The 15,460-nt window shown below is 43.3% G+C and overlaps 1 long non-coding RNA gene across 1 annotated transcript; it reads left to right on the forward strand.

Moving 5' to 3' along the window:
- The first annotated feature begins 2,853 nt into the window (after window positions 1–2,853).
- On the forward strand, window positions 2,854–9,093 carry LOC121003340. Its single transcript, XR_005779467.1, has 3 exons — window positions 2,854–2,987; window positions 5,925–5,931; window positions 9,081–9,093. It is a non-coding gene; the product is annotated as an uncharacterized LOC121003340 (long non-coding RNA).
- The last annotated feature ends 6,367 nt before the right edge of the window (window positions 9,094–15,460 follow it).

A 15,460-nucleotide genomic window follows, 5' to 3' on the forward strand; every position in this document is an offset into this window, starting at 1 on the left:
CTCCTGTGGTGGTTGATATGATGCCTGATTCTCTGCTGTGAAACCTCTCTCCTCCATCTGGGTGTAGGGGTCAAAGTCTTTCAAAGTCGCCTTCTCCTGTGCTGATTGATATAAAGCTGATGGTTGTGCCATCTGACATGGTTGCCAGGGTCTGATTCAATGGGGGCCTACTCCTGTGGTGGGTGATCTAAATGCCTGATTCTCTGCTGTGAAACCTCTCTCCTCCGTCTGGGTGTAGGGGTCAAAGTCTTTCAAAGTCGCCTTCTCCTGTGCTGATTGATATGAAGCTGATGGTTGTGCCATCTGACATGGTTGCCGGGGTCCCATTAAATTGGGGCCTACTCCTGTGGTGGGTGATCTAAATGCCTGATTCTCTGCTTTGAAACCTCTCTCCTCCGTCCGGGTGTAGGGGTCAAAGTCTGTCAAAGTCGCCTTCTCCTGTGCTGATTGATATAAAGCTTATGCTTGTGCCATCTGACATGGTTGCCGGGGTCTGATTCAATGGTGGCCTACTCCTGTGGTGGGTGATCTAAATGCCTGATTCTCTGCTGTGTAACCTCTCTCCTCCGTCTGGGTGTAGGGGTCAAAGTAACTAAATGGTGGCCTACTCCTGTGGTGGGTGATATGATGCCTGGTTCTCTGCTGTGGGACCTCTCTCCTTTGTCTGGGTGCTGTGGTCAAAATAATAGTAAGTGACCTTCTCCATTGGTGGGTGACTTGAAGCCTGATTCTGTGCTATGGGACCTCACTCCAATTAATATTGTTTCATTTTTATTTATTTTATGTTAACTCATCATTTCCCTATCTACATTTGTTTGCAGGGGATTTAACTACATTTTGCTGCCTTTTGCAGCCCTCTAGCCCTTTCCGGGTGTGTTTTACAGCCTTTTTAGTGCCCAAAAGTTCGGGTCCCCATTGACTTTTATGGGGTTCGGGTTCGGGATGAAGTTCGGGTCGAGTTCGGATCCCGAACCCGAACATTTTTCGAAAGTTCGGCCGAACTCGTCGAACCCGAACATCCAGGTGTTCGCTCAACTCTATTTATGAGCTAGTGCATACTGCGCAGAAGCCAAGTGTTATCTTATCTCCTTTTCCTTCTTAGCCAATGAAATCATGGCATGTGCCTCAGGAAGGACCACCTCCCTGAAGGTGAATAACAACTTTACTTATTGTAATTAATGTAGAGATTGCCTTGACCAGCTTTGTGTCAGCGTATGTCTCTACACGCGTCGATATTAAACCTCTTGAGGGTACCTTGATTTAGAGAACCAGAGTGTATCTTAAATGCTTTAATTAAAGCAACTTCAACACAACCATGACTCTTATTGATATTTTGGGGGGGAAGGGGGTACTATCTCTCCTTGGGGTGAGAGGACCTTAAAGGGATTCTGTCATGAGATTTGAGGCCTATAACCTAAACATATGCCAGGTCCCTACTAATACCCTGAATCCGAAACTGACCTTATTAAATGTGCCTGTGGCTCTATTAGCATGTAAAACAGGTTTTTATGACCTGTCATTCACCTAACTAAGGTGTCCAAGGGGACGTCGCTTCATACAGGGTGCCCGACTGCAGCCATCTCCGTCTGGTGCCCAGCGCCGCCTTCCCACTAGAAATCGCCGCCCTCCTTTTTTATAGAGCCACCTTCCTCACCTAGACCTTAATAAGGTCAGTTTGGGATTCAGGGTATTAGTAGGGACCTGGCCATATGTTTAGGTTATAGGCCTCAAATCTCATGACAGAATCCCTTTAAAGTAGTGACAGACACACTGATTTTAGCAGTGTCCCTCATTAGCGAATTATCACATACCATAAGCCAGTATTCTCTGCTCTGCACTGATGAGGGGCAATCACCCCGAAGCAGCTGTCTGCAGATGAAATGCTGGCTTATTTAATATCCTAGTCATGTCTCAAGGCCTATTCAAAGGTTCGAACATTGACTTATTGGATAGCTACCTTACATCTGGTGGAATTAGGGGCAGAGCTTGTTGAGAGCTCATTTGCATTCCTTTCTTCCCCAAATTTGAGAGGAGCATGTATGGCCTATAAGTCTCCTCACACCGATTAAGGCTACTTTCAAACTTGCGTTTAGGTCGGATCCGTCTGGTATGTGCCCAGACGGATCCGCACCTATAATGCAAACGCTTAGATCCGTTCAGAACGGATCCGTTTGCATTACCATGATAATGCAAACGGATCCGTCCAGACTTTACATTGAAAGTCAATGGGAGACGGATCCGTTTGAAAATTGAGCCATACTGTGTCAACTTCAAACGGATCCGTCCCCATTGACTTACATTGTAAGTCTGGACGGATCCGTTTGCCTCCGCACGGCCAGGCGGACACCTGAACGCTGCAAGCTGCGTTCAGGTGTCCGCCTGCTGAGCGGAGCGGAGGACAAACGGAGCCAGACTGATGTATTCTGAGCGGATCCGCATCCACTCAGAATGCATTAGGGCTGGACGGATCCGTTCGGGGCCGCTTGTGAGAGCCTTCAAACGGAACTCACAAGCGGAGCCCCGAACGCTAGTGTGAAAGTAGCCTAAAGGGATTCTGTCATGAGATTTGAGGCCTATAAGCTAAACATATGAAAGGTTATAAAAACCTGTTTTATATGCTAATAGAGCCACAGGCACATTTAATAAGGTCAGTTTCGGATTCAGGATATTAGTAGGGACCTGGCCATATGTTTAGGTTATAGGCCTCAAATCTCATGACAGAATCCCTTTAAATCGGTGTGAGGAGACTTATAGGCCATACATGCTCCTCTCAAATTTGGGGAAGAAAGGGATGCAAATGAGCTCTCAACAAGCTCTGCCCCTAATTCCACCAGATGTAAGGGAGCTATCCAATAAGTCAATGTTTGAACCTTTGAATAGGCCTTGAGACATGACTAGGATATTAAATAAGCCAGCACTTCATCTGCAGACAGCTGTTTCGGGGTGATTGCCCCTCATCAGTGCGGAGCAGAGAATACTGGCTTATGGTATGTGATAATTCGCTTATGAGGGACACTGATAAAATCAGTGTGTCTGTCACCACTTTAAGCTGCCCTCCATGAGAATAGCATAAAGTTGATGAAAGACTGTTGAAAGACAAGCTGTGCCTTTGTTCTGTAAATGGTAAGTATTATACTTATCGCTGGGTTTCCTTATGTTTTATAGGATGAGCAGATTTAGTTTACACCTTCTCTCCACCCTTCTGCAGTTTCCAGTTGTTTACCCAGTGAGAAAAAAAAATCTTCCTCTTGAAAGGGACAATTAAGTAGCATTGTGACAGCAGAAAATGGCAGAACAAGCAAGAAGTGTGTATAACGTGACAGCAAGCAAGCAGCCTAGAGATATAGATCCACAGGGGACTGAGAAATGTGCACTAGCTAAAGCATGGCTGATGGAAGAGAGATTCAGTCGTGAGAGAAAGAAAGAATTGAGAATTACTCAGTGCTGTTCTCTAGAGAACTGCAGTAGGTTTGACTCTGAGTATGCACTCCTGAAGTTACAGATGGAGTGAAATCAAGACTCACTTGGGTGGGAGAGAAATTGCAATTAGGTATAACATTGTGCCACACAAACGAAGAAAAAAAAGTAACCAAGATCCCATCTCAAGTACAAGAATGTGACACATCCTGTAAGATTCACTTTGAGACTTTTATTCACACTGGTTTTGCAAAAAAATAAAATAAAAATGCTGTATACAGATGTAGTAGAGTTAACACACATGGTTTATGAGACGTGTTATCTAAACTAAATGCGTTAAGCAAACTTCAATTGCTTTTCAATGGCTTTTGTTTCAAGATAAAACGATGAGTTAAGAAATTTGTGTTAAGAGTTTGTGTGTTAACCCTGCTACATTTGTACCTTTTGGCAACATAACTTTGCTTTCCATACACCTGATTAAAGTTTGGAAAGTAATGTTTGTTCATTGCATTAATGGGTCCTCACATGCTAGGAAACTAATCCATTACACATCCCCAGTGATTTTACCAGGTTTTATGCAGTTTGGAATCTGCAACAATTAAAGGGGTTATCTGGTAATATATATATTTTTTTCATATCTTCTCACCACAGTGGTGAGTATTACAGGTAGAGATTATGTCAGATTCTCCGAACTTGGACAAGAAATTTGATTAGTTACAAATTAATTATTCACGAATTGCAATAAATCAGGTATACCCAGGGCACTCTGCCTAATCATATTCATCCCACTTGGTGGCCCAATCTCAGTGTGAAGGCTTGTAACCTAAACTGTAGGGACAGTGCAGAAAGAGGGTATCGCCGTGTGCATTACGTACTAGAGACAGCGATGAGGAAAGAAGTTATTTACAAAATATTACTTTTGAACAGTTCAGGGACAGCTTATTGTTAGTGTCGGGATATAATAGGGGGGTATTAGCCACACTATAGGGAGAGAGCAGGGGCTAATTGAACAGTGTAAAGATTGTCTAACAGAGAAGCTATTTTATTACACCTTGCTGCACTAACTGGGGTTAAAAAGTGTTTTAATACTATTGATTTTAGGTTGTTCACATTCTTTTATGCATAAGTAATTCCATTAATTCTTCATTCTGTTATTGGGGGGAAATTGCGGCCTGATACTACTGGTTTTGAGGTGTTCACTTTCTTTTATACATAAGTAAATCCATTCATCCTTGATTCTGGAGTAATATTGGGGCCTGATACTACTGATTTTGTGGTGCTTCACGTTCTTTTATAAATAAGTAAGGGTGGGTTCACATCAACGTTATACATTCCGTTTGATCTTTCCGTTATTTGATGCCAAATAACGCAAAGAAACGGATCAGTTTTAAATTACATTACTGTCTATGGTAACGGAAAGGTTTCCGTTTGCTTCTGTTATGGTCATTTCCGTGACGGATCCGTTATTTATAACGGAGACCAAAGTCCCAACATAATGTAAGCCTACGTGACACAGAGCAGAACGGATTGTATTAATGTGTTTTTCGTTCTGCTTTCTGTTTTGTAATGCGTTTTTAAGTGTAAAAATGCTTGGAAACCCCTCCATCCCAGAGCTCTCCCCCAGGAATCAACCACAATTTTTAGGCTCGGTAAGTTTTCTATAATGTTTTGGCTAATACTTTAAGTTTGGCTTAAAAAATTCACTATTTGGTACACTATCATTAAATATTGTCTTATTTGTCAGGATGGTTCACCACATGCAGGAGCTGGAGAAGAAGGGATGGGACAAGTGGAGCATGCTCCGGAAACCGAATTGGTAAGTGTTTGTGGTTAGGAATGGAAACTTATCTACATTACATTTTAAAAACTTGTTCCCACAACACTTTTCATAATATAAAAGGCACATGATAGTGTTTTGCTATCATAGTGTGGCCCGTTCTTTGTTGTCAGCTCTAGCAATCCGGACAATGTGTGCCACAGTACCACTGCTGCTCCGTTATTTATTTAGCCATGACCGTATACCATGTTAGCCCATATTGTCACTCCATTATGGTAATCCTGGAATTTGAAAAACAATGTTCTTGCCTATCTTGGGCACTTACACTACAATAAATGTAGAACACTATCACGGTGGGCGTGACTATCACATACGTGACGCAGAGGGAGGGAACAAGGAAGGCCCTGCCCAAGTGAGAGGGAAGGTGGTGACCCCTGACTCACCTAGCGGCTGGCACCTGGCTGCCCTGACGTCCCTAGACGCGTTCCTCACCCGTACGCCGATCACGTGCCTAAAGCCCTGGCTTTCCCTAAGCTGAGCCCTAGATAGTGAACAGGGCGGTGGGAACACTAGTCCGCACCACTAGCTCTAAAGGAAAACACCAAGGGAAGGACAGACAATACAAACTCAACATATAATCCCAGGTGGGCGACAACAGGAGACAACAAGAAGCCCAACAGGGATCCGGAGGGTAGCACTCTGGAACGACAACCAGGATTCACAACTCCAGTGGGTCAGTATAGATGTCCAGGCAGGAAGCTCTATAACTGGCAACTAGAGAAGTGTGAGGGGAGAATATAAGGAGGTTGGGAGTGGCAGACAAGAAACAGCTAAGGAGGAGAAGCTACGGATCCCTGATTGAGACAAAAAGGATAGCAAGGCAAACACAGAAAACAATCACTAAGAAACAACGTGATCTTTAGATATAGAGCGCACAGCCACCCGCTGCGACCTCCTGACCCCGGGTATAACGGAGTCATACGTGGCTCTTGATACCCTCGTGACAAACACACACACATGTGCAACTGGTCACTCATTTAAAAGTATCAAATGTCTAATTTTTGCAGCCCTGCTGGTGTTCCAGGGACAACATTATAACTGTATGCAGTTAGTTCCCTGTATAGTAAATGCTACATAATGCTGTGTATACCCTACCCTGTTTTATGTCAACTTGGTCAATGTGGTTGTTGATATTATATTTTTTTTACATTTGTCTAGGAAAGCTCCCAATTGATTGTGGTATCGGCAGGAGATAGAGCAACCAAGAGGGCGTGGTGGTAGGCACAGAGGAGAACGACGTGGTGGCCGTGTGGGTTGACAGGCTGTAAATGTTGATTCCATAGTGTCTTTAGCTTTAATTGTCCAAATTTGAAAATAGTGGTAGGTTGTGGTGGCTCACTAGCAAGTAGTTAAGGTATGGTGCTACAAGCTCATATAGAGGAAATCACCCCACCCTCTCTTAAAAGGCAAATGTAGTAATAGGAAAATGAGCGAGCACTCCTACACTTGGCAACCAAATTGACATATGCAGAAAATATTTATTAAATCCTCATAAAATACAAGTTATAAAATGTATAAGAACAATGTAGCAATAATATACAACATTACAATCACATATATTATGGTAGATAAAATCGATACTATAATCGATAAAAATATATTCGATAAAAATATACGATAATTTTAATGGTAGAAAATTCAATGTTAAAATATTCGATAGAATATTCGATACCACTCAATAGTGTCGATAAATTCAATAATATATATCACACCAAAAACTTCAAGTATATGCTGTTGTTTGGGAAAGAGGGAGTATTTTCTTCTAGAGCTCTATCCCAATTTGAGAAACTGAATGTCACTGAAAATGTTGTAAGTGTATTCACTGGGAGCGCAATATGTTCATAAAGTGTCCACAGGAATCCTGATAATGTGAAAAGTCTCTTATTGCATATCCTTTTGAGGTCGATATAAGCTTTAAATCAAAGAAAACTTTAAATCGATATTTGGCTTACCGTCTAGCGTCTTCTATCTCCCTATTGCTTCAATGGAGCTTTAAGGCCTCTTTCACACTTGCGTTGTTGGGATCCGGCATGCACTTCCGTTGCCGGAGGTGCCTGCCGGATCCGTAACAACGCAAGTGTACTGAAAGCATTTGAAGACGGAACCGTCTTCCAAATGCTTTCAGTGTTACTATGGCACCCAGGACGCTATTAAAGTCCTGGTTGCCATAGTAGGAGCGGGGAGCGGGGGAGCGGTATACTTACAGTCCGTGCGGCTCCCCGGGCGCTCCAGAATGACGTCAGAGCGCCCCATGCGCATGGATGACGTGATCCATGTGATCACGTGATCCATGCGCTTGGGGCGCCCTGACGTCACTCTGGAGCGCCCGGGGAGCCGCACGGACGGTAAGTATGCTGCTCCCCTGCTCCCCGCTACACTTACCATGGCTGTCAGGACTTTAGCGTCCCGGTAGCCATGGTAACTATTCAGAAAAAGCTAAACGTCGGGTCCGGCAATGCGCCGAAACGACGTTTAGCTTAAGGCCGGATCCGGATCAATGCCTTTCAATGGGCATTGATCCCGGATCCGGCCTTGCGGCAAGTCTTCAGGATTTTTGGCCGGAGCAAAAAGCGCAGCATGCTGCGGTATTTTCTCCGGCCAAAAAACGTTCCGTACCGGAACTGAAGACATCCTGATGCATCCTGAACGGATTACTCTCCATTCAGAATGCATTAGGATAATCCTGATCAGTATTCTTCCGGCATAGAGTCCCGACGACGGAACTCTATGCCGGAAGACAATAACGCAAGTGTGAAAGAGCCCTAAATGTTTGCCGGCTTATTCAGTCGCTCCATACAGCAAGCTGGTTTGAATTTTGAGGGAGTTCCAAAGATCGCGGGAGTTGCCACTCTGTTCCGCAATTTCCTTCGGTGCAGCTTTCGATGATAAGAATAGTTGATCCTTTACTGTAGAAATTTTCTTCTGTATGGCCATAAAGTATTATCGGAGGCTTTTCAATGCAGGTACATCACTTCTTTCACCATACGCGTTTCGGGTAGATTCACTCTCCCTTCCTCAGTGGTCTCTGAATACTTGGCAACCAGAATTAGCATTTTATATTATCTTTAAAAACGTCAAGTAGGGAGGCTCAACACCTAGATGGAAAGGTTCACTGCTCGCTGGGTCACCGACCCAGTTAAAGGTAAGAGAATATAACAAGGAAAAAGAGCAGGCACACCACCTTCTGGAGAAAATTATATAACTGTTTATTCAAGATCAAGAGTGTGAGTAAATACTCCAACTATAATACTCAATACATGATTAAAACTCGATAATACAGGGAGTGCAGAATTATTAGGCAAGTTGTATTTTTGAGGATTAATTTTATTATTGAACAACAACCATGTTCTCAATGAACCCAAAAAACTCATTAATATCAAAGCGGAATATTTTTGGAAGTAGTTTTTAGTTTGTTTTTAGTTTTAGCTATTTTAGGGGGATATCTGTGTGTGCAGGTGACTATTACTGTGCATAATTATTAGGCAACTTAACAAAAAACAAATATATACCCATTTCAATTATTTATTTTTACCAGTGAAACCAATATAACATCTCAACATTCACAAATATACATTTCTGACATTCAAAAACAAAACAAAAACAAATCAGTGACCAATATAGCCATCTTTCTTTGCAAGGACACTCAAAAGCCTGCCATCCTTGGATTCTGTCAGTGTTTTGATCTGTTCACCATCAACATTGCGTGCAGCAGCAACCACAGCCTCCCAGACACTGTTCAGAGAGGTGTACTGTTTTCCCTCCTTGTAAATCTCACATTTGATGATGGACCACAGGTTCTCAATGGGGTTCAGATCAGGTGAACAAGGAGGCCATGTCATTAGATTTTCTTCTTTTATACCCTTTCTTGCCAGCCATGCTGTGGAGTACTTGGACGCGTGTGATGGAGCATTGTCCTGCATGAAAATCATGTTTTTCTTGAAGGATGCAGACTTCTTCCTGTACCACTGCTTGAAGAAGGTGTCTTCCAGAAACTGGCAGTAGGACTGGGAGTTGAGCTTGACTCCATCCTCAACCCGAAAAAGCCCCACAAGCTCATCTTTGATGATACCAGCCCAAACCAGTACTCCACCTCCACCTTGCTGGCGTCTGAGTCGGACTGGAGCTCTCTGCCCTTTACCAATCCAGCCACGGGCCCATCCATCTGGCCCATCAAGACTCACTCTCATTTCATCAGTCCATAAAACCTTAGAAAAATCAGTCTTGAGATATTTCTTGGCCCAGTCTTGACGTTTCAGCTTGTGTGTCTTGTTCAGTGGTGGTCGTCTTTCAGCCTTTCTTACCTTGGCCATGTCTCTGAGTATTGCACACCTTGTGCTTTTGGGCACTCCAGTGATGCTGCAGCTCTGAAATATGGCCAAACTGGTGGCAAGTGGCATCTTGGCAGCTGCACGCTTGACTTTTCTCAGTTCATGGGCAGTTATTTTGCGCCTTGGTTTTTCCACACACTTCTTCCGACCCTGTTGACTATTTTGAATGAAACGCTTGATTGTTCGATGATCACGCTTCAGAAGCTTTGCAATTTTAAGAGTGCTGCATCCCTCTGCAAGATATCTCACTATTTTTGACTTTTCTGAGCCTGTCAAGTCCTTCTTTTGACCCATTTTGCCAAAGGAAAGGAAGTTGCCTAATAATTATGCACACCTAATATAGGGTGTTGATGTCATTAGACCACACCCCTTCTCATTACAGAGATGCACATCACCTAATATGCTTAATTGGTAGTAGGCTTTCGAGCCTATACAGCTTGGAGTAAGACAACATGCATAAAGAGGATGATGTAGTCAAAATACTCATTTGCCTAATAATTCTGCACACAGTGTAGTTCAAAAAATACCATATGGTAAAAATATATAAACAATAAAAGTCACTGAATAAAAAGTCACTGAGTAAAAACTCAAATAAAAAGTGTTCAGAGGTCCAGCGCCCTCATATTTTATGGAATCCAATGTAAACAGTCTCCTGAAATGTGCCTCAACCGATAAAAGAGGTATCCAGCTGTAACACAGAGGTAAGTACCACTGCTCTCATAGACCGCCCAATATAGTCTGATAAATTATTCCAAGCTTGTTGAATTGTCTCAGTGAGACTCTTACCACTTCGTAGTGATTGGGGTGTCCGTTGGTGTATCAGCAGAATCGGCTACTCACGTGTCTGCACGGGCACATTCCAGAGAGTGGAGAGCAGGATGCCTTCACCAAGACGCTGAATTCACGTGTTCGGAGCGCTCGGCTCCGTTGCTTGGGGGGCGTGTCAAGGTCAGATGACCCTGGTAGACAGATCAGGTGACCAAATCAGCTGATGCAATGTTATAGTCATGTGGTACACAGGTTCTATACCACAGTAGGAGTCTGTATCGAAGGTGGTTAATTCAAGAAACTTCTTTAGTGCGCACAAGGATTCTTCTGTACTTTAGGTCCGGACCAGTACTGGATGTGGAGAAGGCGTAGTTTGCTAGACGCGTTTTGAGGCGACTTGACTCTTCCTCAGTAGGGACAGAGGAGAACAACGTGATGGCCGTGGCCGTGTGGGTCGACAGGCTGTAAATGTTGATTCCATAGTGTCTTTAGCTTTAATTGTCCAAATTTGAAAATAGCCAAATGGAAAAGTACACTAAAAAGTGCACATCAGTCCCGCTCTTTTTGTCAACAGTTTCGGAACCATTTAGTTAAATGGGCCCCAAAAACATGCACACAGCACACCATGTGGTGTGCACATCCGTGTTTTAATTGGTCTGTGGCTCCTAGGCAAAGATAGAGCATGTCCCATTGTTGTGAATACTTGGCAACCAGAATTTGCATTTTATATCATCTTTGCAGCCATGTGTGGTTTGCTAATTGGCAAATGCAACTGGCTGCTTTGCACGTTTACTGTAAACAACAAACACTACATCCGTCTGAATGAGACATAACAATCATATGTTTAGCATCTTGGCCAAATGACTATAAATGATTCTGTCATGCCTCCCCTGAAGGTGTGATATCAATACGTAAAAAAACTGATCTTTCATATATTGTTAGAATATAGTAATGTAGCCTCCTGCCCACATCTGTGATGTAAAAAGTCTATAGAACAGAGTAACACACTGCCAAATCAAGTTTATGGTTATGTATTGATTATAATTTTCCATTAATTATAATTTTTTTTACAGGGTTCCCGCACAAGGTTGGATGAGGAGGTGGAGGAGGATGTAATGCTACCCTACATTGAGGGTGAACTCCTCATCCAGCTAGTACAAGAACAGCCACCTCTGTGGGATCAGTCTGATTGGCTCCATGCTGATCACATGGCCACCTGTTGCCTCTGGGAAGAGGTATTTTGTGCAATCATGCCTGATTGGGAGACTCTATCCAGTCATACATAATTGGTTTGTAGTGAGTAATGTACAGTTGCAAGAAAAAGTATGTGAACCCTTTGGAATGATATGGATTTCTGCACAAATTGGTCATAAAATGTGATCTGATCTTCATCTAAGTCACAACAATAGACAATCACAGTCTGCTTAAACTAATAACACACAAAGAATTAAATGTTACCATGTTTTTATTAAACACACCATGTAAACATTCACAGTGCAGGTGGAAAAAGTATGTGAACCCTTGGATTTAATAACTGGTTGAACCTCCTTTGGCAGCAATAACTTCAACCAAACGTTTCCTGTAGTTGCAGATCAGACGTGCACAACGGTCAAGAGTAATTCTTGACCATTCCTCTTTACAGAACTGTTTCAATTCAGCAAAATTCTTGGGATGTCTGGTGTGAATCGCTTTCTTGAGGTCATGCCACAGCATCTCAATCGGGTTGAGATCAGGACTCTGACTGGGCCACTCCAGAAGGCGTATTTTCTTCTGTTTAAGCCATTCTGTTGTTAATTTACTTCTATGCTTTGGGTCGTTGTCCTGTTGCAACACCCATCTTCTGTTGAGCTTCAGCTGGTGGACAGATGGCCTTACGTTCTCCTGCAAAATGTCTTGGTAAACTTGGGAATTCATTTTTCCTTCGATGACAGCAATCCGTCCAGGCCCTGACGCAGCAAAGCAGCCCCAATCCATGATGCCCCCACCACCATACTTCACAGTTGGGATGAGGTTTTGATGTTGGTGTGCTGTGCCTCTTTTTCTCCACACATAGTGTTGTGTGTTTCTTCCAAACAACTCAACTTTGGTTTCATCTGTCTACAGAATATTTTGCCAGTACTGCTGTGGAACATCCAGGTGCTCTTGTGCAAACAGTAAATGTGCAGCAATTTTTTTTTGGACAGCAGTGGCTTCCTCTGTGCTATCCTCCCATGAAATCCATTCTTGTTTAGTGTTTTACATATCGTAGATTCGCTAACAGGGATCTTAGCATATGCCAGAGACTTTTGTAAGTCTTTAGCTGACACTCTAGGATTCTTCTTCACCTCACTGAGCAGTCTGCGCTGTGCTCTTGCAGTCATCTTTACAGGACGGCCACTCCTAGGGAGAGTAGCAGCAGTGCTGAACTTTCTCCATTTATAGAAAATTTGTCTTACCGTGGACTGATGAACAGCAAGGCGATACTTGGAGATACTTTTATAACCCTTTCCAGCTTTATGCAAGTCAACAATTCTTAATCGTAGGTCTTCTGAGAGCTCTTTTGTGCGAGGCATCATTCACATCAGGCAATGCTTCTTGTGAAAAGCAAACCCAGAACTGGTGTGTGTTTTTTATAGGGCAGGGCAGCTGTAACAGACACCTCCAATCTCATCTCATTGATTGAACTCCTGTTGGCTGACACCTCACTCCAATTAGAGATAGTACCTATCCCTCATTGTGCTGATCAGACCACATTCCTGAGTGATCTCAGAGGCATGCGTGTTATAAAGCACTCCATCCTGCATTTTTGGTTCCCACTAGCTCCAAGATATACCTACAAAGGCAATTTCCTGTCCAAACACAATTACAACTGTAATTGCAAACCTATTTTCTATCCAAAAATTGTATACTTTGAATTTTTTTGTTTCACTTCTCACTAATTATTTTTTATTTCTCCTTTTATAGAATATATACAAGCACCAAGGAGGCTCAGCAGAGGGAGGCACCATCCGAGTCTGATGTGGAGCCAGTTGCCGGGCCCTCTGTCGCACAGGAAGAAGTTAGGGAGAGTGAGGGTCCCCTACCTGCTTGGCAAGGTTCATCACCAACAGAAAGGCCATATATCCTTTCATCCTTTTCATCAATTGATCTGAGATGCTGAGCAGGTAGGAGAAGGCAAATGGAGTCGGAGGCTAATCTAGCAAGCATCATTCGTGATTGCTTGCTCAGATTGGATGATCAGAACAGTAGAACTCAGGATGAGCTTTTATCTCACATCCAGCGGCTGGAGGGAGTGGGGCTGCCAGATAGCCTTAGTTCGAATGGTTGGTTCCTCCAAAGCCTCATTCCACTGCTGGACCAGGTTAGCCCCGATCTTTTTCCTGCTTGCTGGTCGGCACTCATCCAAACCCTTGAGAATTTCCTGCACCGCCCCCCTCTCAAGCCCTTCCCCAATTCCATTCCAGCAGCCCATCTCGCTCCCACCCCCCCTTCCACACCCAATCACCATCCCACACCCATGCCCCATGCCACTCCTATCCCCCATCCCACACCCATCCCCCATCCCACTCTATGAGCAGGGGCCAGCCTTTATATATGGATCCCAACACTCCTTCTTCATTTCTTCCTGCCCCTACTTCTTTTTTAACTCCCTCCTCTCCTCTCTCAACTCCTGGCCCTGCGCTCTCAGTGTCCTCTTCCCTCCACACTCCCCCCTCCTCCCGCAGGTTATTTTCAGGATCAGGAATCTTTTCCTTACTCCAGCCTCAGGATCCCGGCCACTGTAGTGATGTTTTGTTATTGTTGTTTGGTTATTTAAAACATTTTCATGTAAATTATGTGTCGTATTTATGTTATTTATATTTTACATTTACATTTTTTTGGGACAAAATCTGTTTTGCCATTATTGGACTAAACTAACAATGTGTGAAGGTCTGAGTCTCCCAAAAAGAAAAAAAAGAAAAAATAGACATAGGTCCATCACTACGGAAACTCAGTAATCTTTAAATGGGTTATATAAGACCTAAAATACCCCCCCCCCCACACTTGGCGGGGGCCCTTACACACAATGTCCTTATGTGGCTCCTGAGCACTTACGTTGCTCATGTTCCCTGCATGTCCATCACTACTTCTCCTCACATGTGGCTGAAAACATCTGTTGCTGGTTATGGCAGCCAATGGTAGGCGGTCACATGGACGAGATTCCCTAGCCTCGCCGATGACACTAAGGCGGCTCTTACCCATCACCACCTGCCATTGCTTGCCCCCCAACAGCAGATGTTTTCTGCCACACACAGGAACAATCAGCGGTGGACATGCAGGGAACAGGAGCCACGCTTGGGAGGAATACTTACATGTAACTTAATTTAAAGGGGTTAGCTGAGACCTTTAAATGCTCCCTAATACAGTGGGGTATGAGGGAGGCATTGAAAGGTCTCAGATAACCCCTTTAAATAAGGAAAACATCCCTCCCAAGCTCTTCTGTTTGTAAACCAAACATGTCCATGGGGTTTTATTGGGGTACATTTGTGAAGAAATGATATCTTGAGCTGTCTCTCATACAGTTCCTCAAAATATATATAAATTATTACCAGACATATTTAGTTGAAACCAATTAGGCTTTGTTATGCAGGTACTAATAATGCAGCTACACAAGAAATTGTCAAAAATACAAATAGTGTTTTAATCACACATTATACAGAAAATAAATAAGCCTTAACTCAGGCAGAAAGTAAATACATTAAGGCCTCTTTCACACAGGCGTCACGTTTTGGCTCCGGAGGCGTCCTGGGTGCAGTGCGGCAAACCCGCGCGAGTAGGTACCCAATTGCAGTCAGTTTTGACAGCGATTGTGTTACATTGTTCAGTTTTTATCGCGCGGGTGCAATGTGTTTTGCACGCGCGTGATATAAATCTGAATGTGGTACCCAGATCCGAACTTCTTCACAGAAGTTCAGGTTTGGGTTCAAGATTGTGTAGATTGTATTATTTTCCCTTATAACATGGTTATAAGGGAAAATAATAGCATTCTTAATACAGAATACATAATACAATAGGGCTGGAGGGGTTAAAAAAAAATAAAAAATGATCTAACTTACCTTAACCCCTTAAGGACTCAGCCCTATTTCACCTT

Source organism: Bufo bufo, chromosome 6 (genome assembly GCF_905171765.1).
Source record: "Bufo bufo chromosome 6, aBufBuf1.1, whole genome shotgun sequence".
Taxonomy (NCBI): Eukaryota; Metazoa; Chordata; class Amphibia; order Anura; family Bufonidae; genus Bufo; species Bufo bufo.